At 35.4% G+C, this 18929-nt stretch overlaps 1 protein-coding gene across 1 annotated transcript in view; it reads right to left on the bottom strand.

Moving 5' to 3' along the window:
* Positions 1–18929, bottom strand: part of LOC125673012 (uncharacterized) — a 1263960-nt gene that overhangs the window by 111132 nt on the left and 1133899 nt on the right. The window lies entirely within an intron of this gene.

The raw sequence follows: 18929 nt of genomic DNA, 5'->3' as shown, positions 1-18929 counted from the left end.
GCGGGGAAATGATTCATTTTGATTAAAATCAACAATTTGGATATTGTTTACAAGCGAAAAAACAACTCTTAAAATTTTGCATCATAAATTGATTAAGCGAGATAAGTTAAACGTTTGTATAGGAATTTACAAAGATTTTTACAGGAATTTTGAAATTTTACCATTGACAGAGGTGTTAGCGGGCAGTGACACCTATGGGTTCTCTACCCATAGGTGTCACTGCTCGCTAACACCTCTGTCAATGGCGAAATGGAAAAGAACACACGTGTTTTATAACACCCCTCCCCCTACCATGGCTGAACGTCATTAACGCACATGTACATGTATTTACACATAAACCGTGTATGTGTCTATATACAGGGAGTGTGATATGTATAAAACAACGAGTAAATTCATGATCTTATTAAGTCAACAAGTTAAACATCTTGTGTTTGATTTATTATTTTGTAACTAACAGAGAATTAATTACCACAGCACTCCAATCCGAAATAGGCAGTTCATTTCTAAATTAAATACTTGTATAGCTTAACATTTAGATCAAAATGAAATGACTTTGAATTCCATTCAAGCACACATTCTGTGTTAGCCTTTTAGTTATTTAATATATTATGAAATAAATATGTTAATTACTCATACTACATTGTATGGATCGTAAATTTCACCTTAGTTTTCATTGGTTCTGTTTAAATCTTTCTTTCCCGCTGTATCTCTTCAGTTTCAACACTAATCCGCAAGCTATCGGTAAATGTACGAACTTCACATAGATTCATCCCAAATGAAATGTTATAAAGTTGACAACGATTGAAATAAAATTGCAGACGTTTTCTCGTTTAATCAGTGACTCATAATATTGTCCGTCTTCTGAAACAAACGTACTAATTTTTGGCCAGTTACAACATCCGACACCGGTAATAAACTTCATCTTTACTAGCCATGGGTTTTGGGTCAACTGTGCCTTTGTGGACGAATATTCTTGGCTAGCGAAGATTGGGGGGGGGGGGGGGGGGGGGGGGTGCCTACATATTCCGCTTGCATAAATATGTATTATGGTGGTAAACAGAATAAATATAGAGTAAATCAAATGAAGTTATAGTATAGCTTTTGAACTTTTTATACCCCCCGAACGAAGTTCAAGGGGGTATATAGGAATCACTCTGTCTGTCTGTCCGTCCGTCCGTCTGTCTGTGCATATTCGTCTCCGGGCCGTAACTTTTTTGTTCTTTGACTTAGGCATACCATATTTGGCACACAGGTGGATCACCTTGAGACGATGTGTCGAGTACCTTCATGACCTCTATATGACCTTGACCTTAGGTCAAAATTAAAGGTTTTTACAACGGATTCGTGTCCGGGCCATAACTTCTTTGTTCTTTGACATAGGCATACCATATTTGACACATGAGTGTATCACCATGAGACGATGTGTCGGGTACCTTCATGACCTCTACATTACCTTGAACTTTGACCTCAAAGTCAAAAGTGATTATAGGGTTTGGACATAGTCATACCATAAGACATGGGTGTATCACCATGAGACTATGTGTCATGTACATTCATAACCTCTTTATGGCCTTGACCTTTGATATCAAGGTCAAAATTATAGGTTTATGCCATGGATTTGTGTTCGGACTATATCTTCCTTTTTCTTCTACAAAGGCATACCATATTTTTACACTCAGGAAAGAGGTAATTTATACCTATTCACAACACCCTTTGGGAGATTGGGGTAAGCGGGGGGTATTCTTAATGACCATTGCTCACAGTACCTCTTGTTTTATTTTTCATTGAGAGGGAGATCGATAGCCACATGTACATGTAGGCTAGACACATAACATCGTTTTAGGAGGGAGGGGGGGGGGGAGTCCTAACCTTGATCAGACGAAAACTCAACATGTAAATAAAGAAAAATGGGGAAATAAAATATATCAAAATGAAAGGGAATGGGTAAATAATCAGAAAGAAATACAAATAACAACAATACCATGGTATTGTTAATAAATCTGTCTACAAGATCAGGAATATAAATAGAAGTAAGTTAAATGCAAATCGTCAAATTATTTTTGTCTATAGCGGATCTCCATAACTAGAGAGAGAAACATCACCATTTCTTCACAGAGGTTGGAGAGGATTACCAATACCCTACCACAAAAATTTCAGTCCCAGGGGTAGGGGTCTTCGATGATTCCGAACCCGATGTTTATTCACTAAGTGTAATGCATTATGCATAAACATTGGAGGGGCGGATCTCCGTAGCTAGAGAGAGTAACATCACCATTTCTTCACAGTGGTGGGAGAGGACCACTAATACCCTACTACAAAAATTTCAGTCCCCGGGGTAGGGGTCTTCGATGTTTATTCACTAATTGTAATGCATTATGCATAAACATTGGAGGGGCGGATCTCTGTAACTAGAGAGAGTAACATCACCATTTCTTCACAGTGGTGGGAGAGGACCACTAATGCCCTACTACAAAATTTCAGTCCCCGGGGTAGGGTTCTTCGATGATTCCGAACCCGATGTTTATTCACTAATTGTAATGCGTTATGCATAAAAATTGGAGGGACGGATCTCCGTAACTAGAGAGAGTAACATCACCATTTCTTCACAGTGGTGGGAGAGGACCACCAATACCCTACTACAAAACTTTCAGTCCAAAGGGTAGGGGTCTTCGATGATTCCGAACCCGATGTTTATTCACTAAGTGTAATGCATTATGAATAAACATTGGAGGAACGGATCTCCGTAACTAGAGAGAGTAACATCACAATTTCTTCACAGTGGTGGGAGAGGACCACTAATACCCCACCACCAAAATTTCAGTAGCCGGAGTAGGGGTCTTCGATGACTCCGAACCCGATGTTTATTCACTAGGTGTAATACGTTATGCATAAAACTTGGAGGGGCGGATCTCCGTAACTAGAGAGAGTAACATCACCATTTCTTCACAGTGGTGGGAAAGGACCACTAATACTCTACCACCAAAATTTCAGTCCCCGGGATAGGGGTCTTCGATAATTCCGAACCCGATGTTTATTCACTAATTGTAATGCGTTATGAATAAAAATTGGAGGGGCGGATCTCCGTAACTAGAGAGCGTAACATCACCATTTCTTCACAGTGGTGGGAGAGGACCACTAATACCCTACCACCAGAATTTCAGTCCCCGGTGTAGGGGTCTTTGATGATTTCGAACCCGATGTTTATTCACTAAGTGTTATGCATTATGCATAAACTTGGAGGGGCGGATCTCCGTAACTAGAGAGAGTAACATCACCATTTCTTCACAGTGGTGGGAGAGGACCACTAATACTCTACTACGAAAATTTCAGTCCCAGGGATAGGGGTCTTCGATAATTCCGAACTCGATCTTTATTCACTAATTTTAATGCGTTATGCATAAAAATTTGATGGGCGGATCTCCGTAACTAGAGAGAGTAACATCACCATTTCTTTACAGTAGTGGGCGAGGACCACTAATACCCGACTACAAAAATTTCAGTCCCCGGGGTAGGGGTCTTCGATGATTCCGAACCCGATGTTTATTAACTAAGTGTAATGCGTTATTTAAAAATGTCTGAGGAGCGGATCTCCATAACTAAAGAGAGTAACATCACCATTTCTTCACAGTGGTGAGAGAGGACCACTAACACCCTACCATAAAAATTTCAATCCCCTGGGTAAGGGTCTTCGATGATTTCGAACCCGATGTTTATTCACTAAGTGTAATGCGTTATGCATATAAATTGGAGGGGCGGATCTCCGTAATTAGAGAGATTAGTATCACCATTTCTTCACAGTGTTTGGGGTTGGTAACTGGCACCCCATCCTTATTATTCCAGTGTGGTGTTGTTTTATGCATATAGAAATTTGAATTGCGAACTGCGTTCTGGAATGCAGTTCACTATTAAATTGCGAATAGTGAACTGCGAACTGCGTTCCAAAATCTGAAAGCCTCCGAATTCCCTCAATCTCACATACTTTGTTTCAAGAAAAATTATAAATGTTGAATATAGGCTGCTTCGAAATTTCAAAAATCGCATTCGTAGGTACAAATAAGTCATTCAAGAGAACATTTCAATGTATAATGTAGGTCAAGGTCATTGTATGTATATGCCAAAGCCTCATAGGTCATCTCCCAGGACCCGTGACATCTACACCTGATGTGGAGCGTTTGGCGATGGAATAATGTGACTTACTATTTTAACGATTTAGTGCTGTCGCAGCTGGGATTCGAACCCCGACCTTTCACATGCGGAGCAACCGCTCTACCTCTAAACCATTGCGACGGTCCATATGAACGAAACACTCGAGGGTGATGTTAAACAATATACAATCAATCAATCTTAGATATTTCCGTGTTGTACATTGTAAAGTTTAACGCTAACTGTATCAACATTTAAACCTTCATACTAAAGTCATTTTTCTGAACACGCATATGGAAACCGATTGCCATACTCAAAATCAACAATCTCCTTGCGCATGCACGTGTGCTTTGTTTTAATTGGATGATACCAAAAACAAAATTCTGAAAATCTGATCTTAATGAAATGAATCAATAAAATTCACAGTATTGATAGATAATGTGTACGTGTATTGTTTTTCGTTCGGATTTTCTTTTTCTTTTGGAGGGGGGGGGGGTACTGAAAAAAAAAAGACCATGACTTTCTAATTAATAATCAAAGTCTGAATTAAAAGAATGTTTGTGATAGGTTTACAATATGAATGTCTATCTAATGATTGGTGCGAACCACATACGCTAAATCAAATTGGCATGCGCGCGCAGTGTTACTTTTAATTTATTCTAACATTTTGAGATTTCAATGAAATGTTTTAAAACGTATGTGGTAGATATATTTTTGCAAACATGAATCTACTCAATGTCAGAAAGCATTCATGTAGATTTCAGTTCTTTTGGCCCAGTGGTTCTCTAGAAGAAGATTCTAAAAGATTTCCCTAGATATCTGTATGTAAAATTTTAAATATCAACTGTGGCCCTACGCTACTCCCAAGGGTCATGATTTTAACAATTTTGAGTCTGCATTATGTCAGAAAGCTTTCAAGTGAATATCAGCTCTTCTGGCCTAGTGGTTCTTGAGAAGATTCTTAAATGACCCCACCCTATTATTACATTTCTGTGATTATCCCCCCTTTGAAGTAGGTATGACCCTCCATTTGAATAAATTTGAATCCCCTTCACTCAAGAATGAGTTGTACCAAGTTTGATTGAAATTGGCCAAGTGTCTCTGGAGAAGATTTGCTATTTCATTACTATTTCCCCTGACAAAAAGATGTTGCCCTTCAATTAAATAAACTTAAATCCCCTTGCCCGAATTATGCATTGTTTGGTGGAAATTGACCCAGTGGTTCTGGAGAAGAATTCGAAAACGTGAAATTTCACAGACAGACGGACGGACAACGGGTAATCAGAAAATCCCACTTGAACTTTCAGCTTAGGATTGCTAAAAACCACAAGATTTTGATCACCGGAATGAAATATACATATACAATAAAAACAGTTTCTATATAAAAGTCATAGAAAGAATTTTCGGATTTTACGATGGATAATTTTTCGGTCAGATTTTGGAAAAATTTCAGGGAATTTCGAATTGGCATTGGTGCCAACTATCGGCGACAAATTAGACCCCCCTCCTCAAACACTGTGATTGGTTGTGCTGAAGTACAGTGACACCACCTTTTAAATGCGGGGGCGTTTGGGGAACGTCCATGACAGTCTCCGTTACAATCATAACTAGTATTACATTTGACATACTGTGAAGGTGAAGTGATACGGCACGGTGTGTAACAACGAAACGGTGTGGATCAATCTGTTACACACCGTAGTACGAATAGCGACACGATGTAAAAAAAATACTAGTAATCCTAATTGTTCGCGAACAATTAGAGGTCTTTCCACCTTTTCTGGATTTGTTTCTTGACCTTCAATCTTGATCCATTCTTCAGTAGGTCAAATGAGGCCAAAAAACTTTCAAGTCAATGTAAACTTGGAAAACTTTCAGGGGCCATAACTATTTAAAGGGGTTGGTGAATCTTTTCGCACTAAATAGATTGAAGAGTCTACTAAATCAGTACAAAACATTAATGATTAAGGTTTGGTATCTCCAGGGTTAACGGTTTCGAAGGACTAGTGATAACAAGCTGTATTTGTAAGATGGGCAATAATTTTTAAAGGAGCCCGGCTTAAGGGCCAAGAAAGATGTTTTAATTGGTTTTAAAAGAACATACTAATGATGCAATGAAAAATGATGTATGTTGAAAGACAAAAGAGATATAAAAAGAGCTAAATTCTCAATATTTGAAGTAACTTTGACCTTTGACCTTTACCTAATATTCAGGGTCAAAGGTCAATGATCACATTGCAGTTGGTCCCATGTTTCTATGATTATACGTTTAAAAGTTAACGATTAGCACAAACACATAAAAGGGCAATAACTCATATAAGGGGTCAGCGGATCCTTTCACACTGAATATGTTGAAGTTGTGCTTTGATAAACCGAAGACATTGGTGAAGGTTTGGTGTCTCTATGGTCTATGGTTTCAAAGGGGTAGCGATAACAAGGTTAATAATGTAAGGGGAAATAACTTTTAAAGGGATCAGTCTTAGGGTACAGGTATCAAATCTTTAAAATGGATTTAAAAGGACATACTAAAGATTCAATTATATGTAGTATATGTTGAAAGACAAAAGAGATAGAAAAAGAGCTAAATTTCTCATATTTTGAATGACCTTGACCTTTGACCTTGACATAAATTAAAAGGTCAAAGAATGGAGATTCTAATGCAGTTGGTCCCATGTCTCTAGGATAAATGGTTTTAATTTTTTTCAATTATTTGTAAAAATGAAAAACTTTCAGGGGCAATAACTCATAAAAGGGGTCGAAGAATCTTTGTGCAATGAATAGATTGAAGAGTCTCCTTGACTAGTCGAAGACATTGGTGAAGGTTTGGTATCTTTACGGTGTACGGTTTCGGAGGAGTAGCGATAACAAGGTTAATACTCTAAGGGGCAATAACTTTTAAAAGGGTCAGTCTTAAGGTACAGGAATTAAATCTTTAAAATAGATTTAAAAGGACAAAATAAAGATGCAAGGATATGTAGTATATCTTGAAAGACAAAAGAGATATAAAAAGAGCTAAATTTCTCATATTTTGAATGACCTTGACCTTTGACCTTGATATAAATCAAAAGGTCAAAGGATGAAGATTCTAATGCAGTTAGTCCCATGTCTCTAGGATAAATGGTCTTAAATTTTTTCAAGTATTTGTAAAAATCAAAAACTTTCAGGGGCAATAACTCATAAAAGGGGTCGAAGAATCATTTCGCAATGAATAGATTGAAGAGTCTCCTTGACTAGTCGAAGACATTGGTGAAGGTTTGGTATCTTTACGGTGTACGGTTTCGGAGGAGTAGCGATAACAAGCTTTTATTGCAAAAGGGGCAATAACTCCTTGAGGGGTCAAAGTTCATATACGCAGGGTGAACTGCCAAAATGTTTTAAGGAGTACATTCTTATGGACTATAAATCTTTTCGATAAATCTTGAAACTCAAAATCACGGGGAGGAAAAATAATAATAATAATAATAATAATAATAACTAGTAATCCTAATTGTTCACGAACAATTAGAGGTCTTTCCACCTTTTCTGGATTTGTTTCTTGACCTTGAATCTTGATCCATTCTTCAGTAGGTTAAATGAGGCCAAAAAAATGTCAAGTCAATGTAAACTTGGAAAACTTTCAGGGGCCATAACTATTTAAAGGGGTTGGTGAATCCTTTCGCACTAAATAGATGAGTCTACTAAATCAGTACAAAACATTAATGATTAAGGTTTGGTATCTCCAGGGTTAACGGCTTCGAAGGACTAGTGATAAGAAGCTTTATTTGTAAGATGGGCAATAATTTTTAAAGTAGCCCGGCTTAAGGGCCAAGAAAGAAGTTTTAATTGGTTTTAAAAGAACATACTAATGATGCAATGAAAAATGATATATGTTGAAAGACAAAAGAGTATGAAAAGAGCTAAATTCTCAATATTTGAAGTGACCTTGACCTTTGACCTCTACCTAATATTCAAGGTCAAATGTCAATGATCACATTGCAGTTGGTCCCATGTTTCTATGATTATCCGTTTAAAAGTTAACGATTAGCACAAACACATAAAAGGGCAATAACTCACATAAGGGGTCAGCGGATCCTTTCACACTGCATAGGTTGAAGTTTTGCTTTGAGAAACCGAAGACATTGGTGAAGGTTTGGTGTCTCTATGGTCTATGGTTTCAAAGGAGTAGCGATAACAAGGTTAATACTGTAAGGGGCAATAACTTTTAAAGGGGTCAGTTTTATGGTACAGGTATTAAATCTTTCTAATGGATTTAAAAGGACATACTAAAGATGCAATTATATGTAGTATATGTTGAAAGACAAAAGAGATATAAAAAGAGCTAAATTTCTCATATTTTGAATGACCTTGACCTTTGACCTTGACAGAAATTAAAAGGTCAAAGGATAAAGATTCTAATGCAGTTGGTCCCATGTCTCTAGGATAAATGGTTTTAATTTTTTTCAATTATTTGTAAAAATCAAAAATTTTCAGGGGCAATAACTCATAAAAGGGGTCGAAGAATCTTTTTGCAATGAATAGATTGAAGAGTCTCTTTGACTAGTCGAAGACATTGGTGAAGGTTTGGTATCTTTACGGTGTACGGTTTCGGAGGAGTAGCAATAACAAGGTTAATACTGTAAGGGGCAATAACTTTTAAAGGGGTCAGTCTTAAGGTACAGGAATTAAATCTTTAAAATAGATTTAAAAGGACATACTAAAGATGCAATGATATTAAGTATATGTTGAAAGACAAAAGAGATATAAAAAGAGCTAAATTTCTAATATTTTGAATGACCTTGACCTTTGACCTTGACATAAATTCAAAGGTCAAAGGATGAAGATTCTAATGCAGTTGGTCCCATGTCTCTAGGATAAATGATTTTAATTTTTTTGAATTATTTGTAAAAATTAAAAACTTTCAGGGGCAATAACTCATAAAAGGGGTCGAAGAATCATTTCGCAATGAATAGATTGAAGAGTCTCCTTGACTAGTCGAAGACATTGGTGAAGGTTTGGTATCTTTACGGTGTACGGTTTCGGAGGAGTAGCGATAACAAGGTTAATACTCTAAGGGGCAATAACTTTTAAAAGGGTCAGTCTTAAGGTACAGGAATTAAATCTTTAAAATAGATTTAAAAGGACAAAATAAAGATGCAATGATATGTAGTATATGTTGAAAGACAAAAGGGATATAAAAAGAGCTAAATTTCTCATATTTTGAATGACCTTGACCTTTGACCTTGATATAAATCAAAAGGTCAAAGGATGAAGATTCTAATGCAGTTAGTCCCATGTCTCTAGGAGAAATGGTTTTAAATTTTTTCCAAGTATTTGTAAAAATCAAAAACTTTCAGGGGCAATAACTCATAAAAGGGGTCGAAGAATCATTTCGCAATGAATAGATTGAAGAGTCTCCTTGACTAGTTGAAGACATTGGTGAAGGTTTGGTATCTCTACGGTGTACGGTTTCGGAGGAGTAGCGATAACAAGCTTTTATTGCAAAAGGGGCAATAACTCCTTGAGGGGTCAAAGTTCATATACGCAGGGTGAACTGCCAAAATCTTTTAAGGAGTACATTCTTATGGACTATAAATCTTTTCGATAAATCTTGAAACTCAAAATCACGGGGAGGAAAAATAATAATAATAATAATAACTAGTAATCCTAATTGTTCTCGAACAATTAGAGGTCTTTCCACCTTTTCTGGATTTGTTTCTTGACCTTCAATCTGGATCCATTCTTCAGTAGGTCAAATGAGGCCAAAAAACTTTCAAGTCAATGTAAACTTGGAAAACTTTCAGGGGCCATAACTATTTAAAGGGGTTGGTGAATCTTTTCGCACTGAATAGATTGAAGAGTCTATTAAATCAGTACAAAACATTAATGATTAAGGTTTGGTATCTCCAGGGTTAACGGTTTCGAAGGACTAGTGATAACAAGCTTTATTTGTAAGATGGGCAATAATTTTTAAAGGAGCCCGGCTTAAGGGCCAAGAAAGATGTTTTAATTGGTTTTAAAAGAACATGCTAATGATGCAATGAAAAATGATGTATGTTGAAAGACAAAAGAGATATAAAAAGAGCTAAATTTTCAATATTTGAAGTAACTTTGACCTTTGACCTTTACCTAATATTCAGGGTCAAAGGTCAATGATCACATTGCAGTTGATCCCATGTTTCTATGATTATCCGTTTAAAAGTTAACGATTAGCACAAACACATAAAAGGGCAATAACTCATATAAGGGGTCAGCGGATCCTTTCACACTGAATATGTTGAAGTTGTGCTTTGATAAACCGAAGACATTGGTGAAGGTTTGGTGTCTCTATGGTCTATGGTTTCAAAGGGGTAGCGATAACAAGGTTAATACTGTAAGGGGCAATAACTTTTAAAGGGGTCAGTCTTAGGGTACGGGTATCAAATCTTTAAAATGGATTTAAAAGGACATACTAAAGATTCAATTATATGTAGTATATGTTGAAAGACAAAAGAGATCTAAAAAGAGCTAAATTTCTCATATTTTGAATGACCTTGACCTTTGACCTTGACATAAATTAAAAGGTCAAAGAATGGAGATTCTAATGCAGTTGGTCCCATGTCTCTAGGATAAATGGTTTTAATTTTTTTTTAATTATATGTAAAAATGAAAAACTTTCAGGGGCAATAACTCATAAAAGGAGTCGAAGAATATTTTCGCAATGACTAGATTGAAGAGTCTCCTTGAGTAGTTGAAAACATTAGTGAAGGTTTGGTGTCTCTATGGTCTATGGTTTCAAAGGGGTAGCGATAACAAGGTTAATAATGTAAGGGGCAATAACTTTTAAAGGGGTCAGTCTTAAGGTACAGGTATCAAATCTTTAAAATGGATTTAAAAGGACATACTAAAGATTCAATTATATGTAGTATATGTTGAAAGACAAAAGAGATCTAAAAAGAGCTAAATTTCTCATATTTTGAATGACCTTGACCTTTGACCTTGACATAAATTAAAAGGTCAAAGAATGGAGATTCTAATGCAGTTGGTCCCATGTCTCTAGGATAAATGGTTTTAATTTTTTTTAATTATTTGTAAAAATCAAAAACTTTCAGGGGCAATAACTCATAAAAGGGGTCGAAGAATCTTTTTGCAATGAATAGATTGAAGAGTCTCCTTGACTAGTCGAAGACATTGGTGAAGGTTTGGTGTCTTTACGGTGTACGGTTTCGGAGGAGTAGCGATAACAAGGTTAATACTCTAAGGGGCAATAACTTTTAAAGGGGTCGATCTTAAGATACAGGAATTAAATCTTTAAAATAGATTTGAAAGGACATACTAAAGATGCAATGATATGTAGTATATGTTGAAAGACAAAAGAGATATAAAAAGAGCTAGATTTCTCATATTTTGAATGACCTTGACCTTTGACCTTGACATAAATTAAAAGGTCAAAGGATGAAGATTCTAATGCAGTTGGTCCCATGTCTCTAGGATAAATGGTTTTAAATTTTTTCAATTATTTGTAAAAATCAAAAACTTTCAGGGGCAATAACTCATAAAAGGGGTCGAAGAATCTTTTCGCAATGAATAGATTGAAGAGTCTCCTTGACTAGTCGAAGACATTGGTGAAGGTTTGGTATCTTTACGGTGTACGGTTTCGGAGGAGTAGCAATAACAAGGTTAATACTTTAAGGGGCAATAACTTTTAAAGGGGTCAGTCTTAAGATACAGGAATTAAATCTTTAAAATAGATTTGAAAGGACATACTAAAGATGCAATGATATGTAGTATATGTTGAAAGACAAAAGAGATCTAAAAAGAGCTAAATTCCTCATATTTTGAATGACCTTGACCTTTGACCTTGACATAAATTAAAAGGTCAAAGGATGAAGATTCTAAAGCAGTTGGTCCCATGTCTCTAGGATAAATGGTTTTAAATTTTTTCAATTATTTGTAAAAATCAAAAACTTTCAGGGGCAATAACTCATAAAAGGGGTCGAAGAATCTTTTCGCAATGAATAGATTGAAGAGTCTCCTTGATTAGTCGAAGACATTGGTGAAGGTTTGATATCTTTACGGTGTATGGTTTCGGAGGAGTAGCGATAACAAGCTTTTATTGCAAAAGGGGCAATAACTCCTTGAGGGGTCAAAGTTCATATACGCAGGGTGAACTGCCAAAATTTTTTAAGGAGTACATTCTTATGGACTATAAATCTTTTCGATAAATCTTGAAACTCAAAATCACGGGGAGGAAAAATAATAATAATAATAATAATAATAATAATAATAAACAGAAGAATATCAATAGGTCTTTCCACAGAAAGATGGAAAGACCTAATAACTAGTAATCCTAATTGTTCTCGAACAATTAGAGGTCTTTCCACCTTTTCTGGATTTGTTTCTTGACCTTCAATCTGGATCCATTCTTCAGTAGGTCAAATGAGGCCAAAAAACTTTCAAGTCAATGTAAACTTGGAAAACTTTCAGGGGCCATAACTATTTAAAGGGGTTGGTGAATCTTTTCGCACTGAATAGATTGAAGAGTCTATTAAATCAGTACAAAACATTAATGATTAAGGTTTGGTATCTCCAGGGTTAACGGTTTCGAAGGACTAGTGATAACAAGCTTTATTTGTAAGATGGGCAATAATTTTTAAAGGAGCCCGGCTTAAGGGCCAAGAAAGATGTTTTAATTGGTTTTAAAAGAACATGCTAATGATGCAATGAAAAATGATGTATGTTGAAAGACAAAAGAGATATAAAAAGAGCTAAATTTTCAATATTTGAAGTAACTTTGACCTTTGACCTTTACCTAATATTCAGGGTCAAAGGTCAATGATCACATTGCAGTTGATCCCATGTTTCTATGATTATCCGTTTAAAAGTTAACGATTAGCACAAACACATAAAAGGGCAATAACTCATATAAGGGGTCAGCGGATCCTTTCACACTGAATATGTTGAAGTTGTGCTTTGATAAACCGAAGACATTGGTGAAGGTTTGGTGTCTCTATGGTCTATGGTTTCAAAGGGGTAGCGATAACAAGGTTAATACTGTAAGGGGCAATAACTTTTAAAGGGGTCAGTCTTAGGGTACGGGTATCAAATCTTTAAAATGGATTTAAAAGGACATACTAAAGATTCAATTATATGTAGTATATGTTGAAAGACAAAAGAGATCTAAAAAGAGCTAAATTTCTCATATTTTGAATGACCTTGACCTTTGACCTTGACATAAATTAAAAGGTCAAAGAATGGAGATTCTAATGCAGTTGGTCCCATGTCTCTAGGATAAATGGTTTTAATTTTTTTTTAATTATATGTAAAAATGAAAAACTTTCAGGGGCAATAACTCATAAAAGGAGTCGAAGAATATTTTCGCAATGACTAGATTGAAGAGTCTCCTTGAGTAGTTGAAAACATTAGTGAAGGTTTGGTGTCTCTATGGTCTATGGTTTCAAAGGGGTAGCGATAACAAGGTTAATAATGTAAGGGGCAATAACTTTTAAAGGGGTCAGTCTTAAGGTACAGGTATCAAATCTTTAAAATGGATTTAAAAGGACATACTAAAGATTCAATTATATGTAGTATATGTTGAAAGACAAAAGAGATCTAAAAAGAGCTAAATTTCTCATATTTTGAATGACCTTGACCTTTGACCTTGACATAAATTAAAAGGTCAAAGAATGGAGATTCTAATGCAGTTGGTCCCATGTCTCTAGGATAAATGGTTTTAATTTTTTTTAATTATTTGTAAAAATCAAAAACTTTCAGGGGCAATAACTCATAAAAGGGGTCGAAGAATCTTTTTGCAATGAATAGATTGAAGAGTCTCCTTGACTAGTCGAAGACATTGGTGAAGGTTTGGTGTCTTTACGGTGTACGGTTTCGGAGGAGTAGCGATAACAAGGTTAATACTCTAAGGGGCAATAACTTTTAAAGGGGTCGATCTTAAGATACAGGAATTAAATCTTTAAAATAGATTTGAAAGGACATACTAAAGATGCAATGATATGTAGTATATGTTGAAAGACAAAAGAGATATAAAAAGAGCTAGATTTCTCATATTTTGAATGACCTTGACCTTTGACCTTGACATAAATTAAAAGGTCAAAGGATGAAGATTCTAATGCAGTTGGTCCCATGTCTCTAGGATAAATGGTTTTAAATTTTTTCAATTATTTGTAAAAATCAAAAACTTTCAGGGGCAATAACTCATAAAAGGGGTCGAAGAATCTTTTCGCAATGAATAGATTGAAGAGTCTCCTTGACTAGTCGAAGACATTGGTGAAGGTTTGGTATCTTTACGGTGTACGGTTTCGGAGGAGTAGCAATAACAAGGTTAATACTTTAAGGGGCAATAACTTTTAAAGGGGTCAGTCTTAAGATACAGGAATTAAATCTTTAAAATAGATTTGAAAGGACATACTAAAGATGCAATGATATGTAGTATATGTTGAAAGACAAAAGAGATCTAAAAAGAGCTAAATTCCTCATATTTTGAATGACCTTGACCTTTGACCTTGACATAAATTAAAAGGTCAAAGGATGAAGATTCTAAAGCAGTTGGTCCCATGTCTCTAGGATAAATGGTTTTAAATTTTTTCAATTATTTGTAAAAATCAAAAACTTTCAGGGGCAATAACTCATAAAAGGGGTCGAAGAATCTTTTCGCAATGAATAGATTGAAGAGTCTCCTTGATTAGTCGAAGACATTGGTGAAGGTTTGATATCTTTACGGTGTATGGTTTCGGAGGAGTAGCGATAACAAGCTTTTATTGCAAAAGGGGCAATAACTCCTTGAGGGGTCAAAGTTCATATACGCAGGGTGAACTGCCAAAATTTTTTAAGGAGTACATTCTTATGGACTATAAATCTTTTCGATAAATCTTGAAACTCAAAATCACGGGGAGGAAAAATAATAATAATAATAATAATAATAATAATAATAAACAGAAGAATATCAATAGGTCTTTCCACAGAAAGATGGAAAGACCTAATAACTAGTAATCCTAATTGTTCTCGAACAATTAGAGGTCTTTCCACCTTTTCTGGATTTGTTTCTTGACCTTCAATCTGGATCCATTCTTCAGTAGGTCAAATGAGGCCAAAAAACTTTCAAGTCAATGTAAACTTGGAAAACTTTCAGGGGCCATAACTATTTAAAGGGGTTGGTGAATCTTTTCGCACTGAATAGATTGAAGAGTCTATTAAATCAGTACAAAACATTAATGATTAAGGTTTGGTATCTCCAGGGTTAACGGTTTCGAAGGACTAGTGATAACAAGCTTTATTTGTAAGATGGGCAATAATTTTTAAAGGAGCCCGGCTTAAGGGCCAAGAAAGATGTTTTAATTGGTTTTAAAAGAACATGCTAATGATGCAATGAAAAATGATGTATGTTGAAAGACAAAAGAGATATAAAAAGAGCTAAATTTTCAATATTTGAAGTAACTTTGACCTTTGACCTTTACCTAATATTCAGGGTCAAAGGTCAATGATCACATTGCAGTTGGCCCCATGTTTCTATGATTATCCGTTTAAAAGTTAACGATTAGCACAAACACATAAAAGGGCAATAACTCATATAAGGGGTCAGCGGATCCTTTCACACTGAATATGTTGAAGTTGTGCTTTGAGAAACCGAAGACATTGGTGAAGGTTTGGTGTCTCTATGGTCTATGGTTTCAAAGGGGTAGCGATAACAAGGTTAATACTGTAAGGGGCAATAACTTTTAAAGGGGTCAGTCTTAGGGTACGGGTATCAAATCTTTAAAATGGATTTAAAAGGACATACTAAATATTCAATTATATGTAGTATATGTTGAAAGACAAAAGAGATCTAAAAAGAGCTAAATTTCTCCTATTTTGAATGACCTTGACCTTTGACCTTGACATAAATTAAAAGGTCAAAGAATGGAGATTCTAATGCAGTTGGTCCCATGTCTCTAGGATAAATGGTTTTAATTTTTTTTAATTATTTGTAAAAATCAAAAACTTTCAGGGGCAATAACTCATAAAAGGGGTCGAAGAATCTTTTCGCAATGAATAGATTGAAGAGTCTCCTTGAATAGTTGAAGACATTGGTGAAGGTTTGGTGTCTCTACGGTCTATGGTGTCAGAGGAGTAGCGATAACAAGGTTAATACTGTAAAGGGCAATAACTTTTAAAGGGGTCAATCTTAGGGTATAGGAATTAAATCTTTAAAATAGATTTAAAAGGACATACTAAAGATGCAATGATATGTAGTATATGTTGAAAGACAAAAGAGATCTAAAAAGAGCTAAATTTCTCATATTTTGAATGACCTTGACCTTTGACCTTGACATAAATTAAAAGGTCAAAGGATGAAGATTCTAATGCAGTTGGTCCCATGTCTCTAGGATAAATGATTTTAATTTTTTTCAATTATTTGTAAAAAATAAAAACTTTCAGGGGCAATAACTCATAAAAGGGGTCGAAGAATCTTTTTGCAATGAATAGATTGAAGAGTCTCCTTGACTAGTCGAAGACATTGGTGAAGGTTTGGTATCTCTACGGTGTACAGTTTCGGAGGAGTAGCGATAACAAGGTTAATATTGTAAGGGGCAATAACTTTTAAAGGGGTCAGTCTTGAGGTACAGGAATTAAATCTTTAAAATAGATTTAAAAGGACATACTAAAGATGCAATGATATGTAGTATATGTTAAAAGACAAAAGAGATCTAAAAAGAGCTAAATTTCTCATATTTTGAATGACATTGACCTTTGACCTTGATATAAATCAAAAGGTCAAAGGATGAAGATTCTAATGCAGTTAGTCCCATGTCTCTAGGATAAATGGTTTTAATTTTTGTCAATTATTTGTAAAAATCAAAAACTTTCAGGGGCAATAACTCATAAAAGGGGTCGAAGAATCTTTTCGCAATGAATAGATTGAAGAGTCTCCTTGACTAGTCGAAGACATTGGTGAAGGTTTGGTATCTTTACGGTGTACGGTTTCGGAGGAGTAGCAATAACAAGGTTAATACTGTAAAGGGCAATAACTTTTAAAGGGGTCAGTCTTGAGGTACAGGAATTAAATCTTTAGAATAGATTTAAAAGGACATACTAAAGATGCAATGATATGTAGTGTATGTTGAAAGACAAAAGAGATATAAAAAGAGCTAAATTTCTCATATTTTGAATGACCTTGACCTTTGACCTTGATATAAATCAAAAGGTCAAAGGATGAAGATTCTAATGCAGTTAGTCCCATGTCTCTAGGATAAATGGTTTTAAATTTTTTCCATTATTTGTAAAAATCAAAAACTTTCAGGGGCAATAACTCATAAAAGGGGTCGAAGAATCATTTAGCAATGAATAGATTGAAGAGTCTCCTTGACTAGTCGAAGACATTGGTGAAGGTTTGGTATCTTTACGGTCTACGATTTCGGAGGAGTAGCGATAACAAGCTTTTATTGCAAAAGGGGCAATAACTCCTTGAGGGGTCAAAGTTCATATACGCAGGGTGAACTGCCAAAATGTTTTAAGGAGTACATTCTTATGGACTATAAATCTTTTCGATAAATCTTGAAACTCAAAATCACGGGGAGGAAAAATAATAATAATAACTAGTGATCCTAATTGTTCGCGAACAATTAGAGGGCTTTCCACCTACAATGATTTAAAAAAAGACATTTAAAAATATTTAAGATGATGTACGAATCTCAAAATGACCAAGAAAATTTAATTAATAATTTTCACGATGACCTTGACCTTTGACCTTCACCTCATTTTGAAGGTCAAAGGTCATTGCTCTTAATACAAGTGATCCCATGTCTCTATCTATATTAATGTAAAAGCTATAAGCTTAAAAAATGTTAATCAAGACATTCAGGGGCAATAATTTGTTTAGGGGTTTTCGGTTACTTTCGGTTAGCTTCTCAATGCTAAAAATACTTTGAAAGACCTTGAAAATGGAAAAAAATTAATTTTGATGATGACCTTGACCTTTGACCTTGACCTCATTTTGAAGGTCAAAGGTCATCGGTCTTAATGCAAGTGGTCCCATGTCTCTATCTATATTAATATAAAAGTTATAGGCTTAGATAATGATATTGGAGACTTTCAGGGGCAATAACTATGCTTAAGGGTTTTCGTATCCCTTTGATTATTTTTTCTTTGCAAGAGGGTTTTACTGTGAATTCATTAGCGAAGGTTTCGTGTCTCTATGACTTTCCGTTAAGCACGAGTAGCGATAACAAGGTTTTCGACGCGAGTCTCCGAAATTCACAGAAGGGTCAGAGTTCAAAGTTGTAATGCATACTATCAAAACCAATCAAGAATTCAATACTTACCCATATAATATTTCAATGCTATCTCAAGCAGGAAAGAGAGTATAAAAAGTGCTATTTTTTCCTCTTTTCTGATGACCTTGACCTTTGACCTTGACCTAATTTTCAAGGTCAAAGGTCACCGATCCTATTCCAGTTGGTCCCATGTCTCTACGACAAACCGTGCTCAAGCTCGACATGTTTTACGAATAAATCGCAAAACATAGAGAGGCATTAACTCCCCTTAGGGGACACCGAATCCCTTCATTTGAAATTCTTCGCTTCTACTAATTACCCACTATGTTTTAGAAAAGGTTTCATCCTCCTATCATTTACGGTTACAAAGTAGAAGTGCTAACAATGATTTCTGCGAAAGGTCAAATAACTCCGTAAGGGGTCAAAGTTCAATTACGCAGGGTGAACTGTATTCGTTTCTCAAGAAGTACTATATGATGGACTATAAAGTTTTTCGATAAGTCTTAAGACGAAAATTTTTTTTGACGGCAGGAAAATAATAATAATAATAATAAACAGAACAAT

The sequence above is a fragment of the Ostrea edulis genome, chromosome 3 (genome assembly GCF_947568905.1).
Source record: "Ostrea edulis chromosome 3, xbOstEdul1.1, whole genome shotgun sequence".
In the NCBI taxonomy this organism is placed as follows: Eukaryota; Metazoa; Mollusca; class Bivalvia; order Ostreida; family Ostreidae; genus Ostrea; species Ostrea edulis.
The sequence above is the reverse complement of the archived record's forward strand: the minus strand, read 5'-3'. Positions and strand labels throughout refer to the sequence as shown.